The following is a 4,517-nucleotide window of genomic DNA, read 5'->3' on the forward strand; positions in this document are numbered from 1 at the left end:
TTGATTTAAATTGCTTTATCTTCTAATTGGATAGGACATGACTCCAATTCCAATTGTGTTCCTTGAATCAAGTAAGGTAGCATCTTGATAGCTACAAGTGGATCCTTGACACCCTAGTTCCCACCTTTAAATTCATAAGTTTTAATTAACATTATTTATCATTACTCTCAATTATTTACATTTCAATTTAAATCTTTTTATAGTTCTAGTTCTAGTTATTTTCAGAATGTGTACAAGTTTAGCTCCTGTGGATTCGACCTCGGTCTTAACGAGTTATTACTACATCGCAACCCAATACTTGGGGCTGTGAACAAGTTTTTGGCGCCGTTGCTGTGGAGCATGGCTACATTTTTCTGAAATTAATTGGCATTAAAATTAGGTTAAGAAAAATGAAACAATTTTAGTCTAACTGTATCCTTAGACACGTTTAGGAAGTTCCTTAAAAAGTTCTTCCCTTATCATAAAACAAATACCTTAAGGAAAGAAATTATGAATTTTGCCAAAAAAATGATGAGACCTTCTTCCAATTTTGGGAGTGATTTAACGATTTGATAAATTTATGTCCACAACATGGCTACGAAAATGGAGTATAACAAGCTTTGTTTAAGAGGGATTGACCTCACCCATTTGCCAATTTGTGGACATGATGTGTAATGAGAAATTCATGAATAAGTGGATGATGCGTGGGATTATTTTAATAAACTTATTAACAACACGCAATCATAGGATACCTCTTCAAGAATTACCACTTCTAAGCCTGCTCAATCAAAGAAAATGAGAGAAATTTATGTTCTAAAAGAGGAAGATGATATAAATGTAAGAGTGGCGAAACTTATAAGAAAAGTCGAGGCCATGGAACTTAAGAAGGTAGAACCCGAAAAGACTATAGAAGTTGTTTTTGGTATTTATGCTTGTAACATACATACAACTGAGAATTGCCTAACGATTCTTGCTTTTCAAGTGATATTGAATGAGCAATCAAATGCCATAAACAACTACTAAAAACCTTTTAGTGGACCCACCTTAAATACATATAACTCAAGCCGGAGGAACCATCTAAACTTCAGTTGGAGGAACGGATAAACGGCTACTCCTCAAGGGATCCTTAACCAATTTCTAAATCAAAGGAAACCTCAAGAGAATCCGGTCTTAAAATATATACAAAACCAAGAGATTTTTAATCAGGTTATGCTGCAAGCCTTTCAAGACCTTACAAAGGCCATACAAGGGCTTGAACAAAAAAATTCAATTGGGGAGAAAAGGATCCTTTCGGCTCAACCTCTCCCCAACCAAAAACAACAATATGAAATCAGTGACCCAAGCTCTTTAAAATAGATGGAGCAGGGTAAGTCTATCACCACTCTTAAGAGTGGGAAGACAATTGACAAATTTATTCCGGTGAGGGCTGAAAAGCATAAGGACTAGGAAATAAATAAAAATGATAGACCTATCAATGCTTCACATGGGTTAGAGCTGAAACCTCAAAGTAAGCCAATTATGTCATTCCCTCAACGGTTGATTGCACCAAAACCTCTCTTTAACTCTCAGGATATTCTAGAGGTGCTTAAGCAAGTGAAGGTCAACATCCCTCTACTGGATGTCGTCAAACTAATCCCTTCATATGCCAAATTTCTGAAAGATTTATTTACGACCAAAAGACGGCAAAACATACAAAAGAAAATCTTTTTGACAGAAAAGTGAGTGTCATCCTCAAGCAAGATATGCCTCAAAAATATAAAGATCTCGGTAGCCCAACCATTACTTGTGTAATTGGGGACCACCGGATTGAGCACGCACTTCTTGACTTGGGGGCGAGCATAAATTTGATCCATTGGTTTACGAATAATTGGGTCTTGGTGAATTAAAACCCACCTGGACCACATTATAGCTTGTCAATCGCTCAGTTCATGTACCGAAAGGGATGATTGAGGATGTGTTGGTCCAAGTTGATAAATTCTACTATCCAGTAGATTTTATTGTTCTGGATACTCAACCCATCATACATGTGAGCACTCAAATACCCATCATTCTTGGTCGCTCAGTCCTTGCTACATCAAATGCTATCATTAATTGTTGGAATGAAATTATGAATTTATCTTTTGGAAATATGACATTGGAGCTCAACATCTTTTCAACATGAACAAACAGCCAGAGGATGATGATGATACCCACGATATTAACATGATCGATTCTTTTGTGGAAGATAGAGCATTCCTGACTCTATACTCTGATACTCTAGAGATGTGCTTGACCCACTCCCCTGATTTAGATGATGATATGATTAGGGAGATGGTTGCTTTGCTTGATGCTATGCCAGTGCTTGAAGTTTACCGGTGGAGGCCATAATTTGAAAAATTGGTCCAAACCTATCCTCAAAGCACCGAAGCTTGACCTAAAACCTTTGCCTGCCTATCTTAAACATGTTTATTTTGGTCAAGATAAGACATAACCGGTGGTGATTTCTTCCCACCTTGAGAAAGAATAAGAGTGTGCTCATTTCCACTCTCATTAAGCATAAAGGGGCTCTTGGATGGTCAATTGCGGCCCTTTAGCGAATTGACCCTGTGATTTGTACTCATCGCATCTATATTGAGGATAATGTGAAAACCTCCTGACAACCACAATATTGACTCTATCCAAATATGAAAGAGGTTGTTAAGGCTGAGCTAATTAAGTTGTTGGATGTGGGTATCATATACCCTATATCCAACAATCAACGTGTGAGTCCAACTCAGGTAGTTCCTAAGAAGTACAACATCATTATCATAGCCAATGCTGACAATGAACTCATGCCAACTAGAATTATTACTAGTTGAAGAATATGCATTGACTACAGGAAGTTGAATACTGTCACAAGGAAGGACCACTTTCCTTTACCCTTTATTGATCGAATTTTGGAAAAGCTACCTGGTCACTCTTACTATTGCTTCCTTGACAAATATTCAGGCTAGAATCAGATAGAGATAGCTCTTGAAGATCAAGAGAAGACAACATTCATATATCCCTTTGGCACGTTTGCTTACCGAAGGATGCCATTCGGACTATGTAATGCCCCTGTCACTTTTCAGCGATGCATGTTGAGTATTTTTTCTAACATAGTGGGGCAATATTTAAAGGTCTTCATGGATGACTTCTCTATCTTTGGTCCATGCTTCAGCGAGTGTTTAGAAAATCTTAAATGTGTGCTGAAGCGATGAGAGGAAAAGAATTTCATTTTAAATTGGGAGAATTGACATTTCATGGTTCCCAAGGAAATTGTGCTTGAACACATAATTTCGTCCAAGGGAATTGAGGTAAATAAGTCAAAAATTGATCTTATCTCTAACCTACCTCCACCCAAGATAGTACGTGACGTGTGATCCTTCCTAGGACATGTCGGATTCTTTAAACGATTCATAAAGGACTTTAGTCATCTCTCTTGTCCTTTATGCAATCTACTTTAAAAAGATGTACCATGCTGAAAAGGCCAAGCTATATGTCCTTGGGGGGGGGGGGGGGGGGGGGGGGGAAAAGGACTATGCCAAATTTAAATAATAACAATGGAATTAAATCAATCAAATGAAAGATACCACTATAAACAATCCATAATACGAAAATGTAAAGTAACCTCAAAATTCTAGTATTGAGAAGTTGATACAAATGATGTTCTAAGGACAACCTTGCACCATAAAAACCAAGGGTTTATGGCAGGACAACCTTATTAGAACGATATGAGTATCAATAATTCAAACTGAAAAGGAATAAAAAGAAATAGCTTGAGAGGAAATATAAGCTATTACAACATTCACCACAATGCTTGAAATGTAAACGATTACAACATTCACATCTACAAATACATCCCACAAACTTGAATGATAAAAGATATAGAAAATAAACTACACATCCAAACACGAAGAATTATAGTGGTTCACCAGTGTGTACACCAACTGTTAAACAACAACCACACAGCTACTCCACTCTTAATATCCTCACACAGTGGATATTAGTGTTCACTATCAAAATAGGTTTTTCCAGGTTCACCTAAAACTCTCACAATTTTGTCTTTCAAATGGGCTTACACAATTCAAAAACCCCACTCTCTGAGTTTTCTGGCTCTCTTCAGATAATCAACATAATGAGATTTTTCTGGCTTAATCTCAAAACAAATCAAAAACAGAAGATTTACACAAATGTAAAATACCTGGATATTCTCCTTTTATTGTAGCTCGGAAGAACCAAATCGGAGTAGAACTTCAAATAGAATTTCAATGTCCACACTCACAATTGAAATGGTTATAGATTCTAAATTGATTTTAAATTAAATCAAGTTGGACTAGCTCTATTTGATTTTGATTCCAAGAAGTAGGAATACCTCAATTCCTTTTTCAAATCAGATTGGAATGCAGAATACAAAATCAAATATAAAAAGCTAATAAAAGAGAATATTAAATGAGCACAATATAACTTAAGAAGTTTACAAACTTATCTCTCAGAGTGATGCCTTGATTTTACTTGAATTTTTTTATCAAACTTTGAAA

The 4,517-nt window shown here is 36.3% G+C and overlaps 1 non-coding gene across 1 annotated transcript; it reads right to left on the minus strand.

Moving 5' to 3' along the window:
• Positions 1-470: 470 nt before the first annotated feature.
• On the minus strand, positions 471-577 carry LOC131228278 (small nucleolar RNA R71). Its single transcript, XR_009162788.1, has one exon. It is a non-coding gene; the product is annotated as a small nucleolar RNA R71 (small nucleolar RNA).
• Between the last annotated feature and the right edge of the window lie 3,940 nt (positions 578-4,517).

The sequence above is a fragment of the Magnolia sinica genome, chromosome 15, assembly GCF_029962835.1.
Source record: "Magnolia sinica isolate HGM2019 chromosome 15, MsV1, whole genome shotgun sequence".
Classification (NCBI taxonomy): domain Eukaryota; kingdom Viridiplantae; phylum Streptophyta; class Magnoliopsida; order Magnoliales; family Magnoliaceae; genus Magnolia; species Magnolia sinica.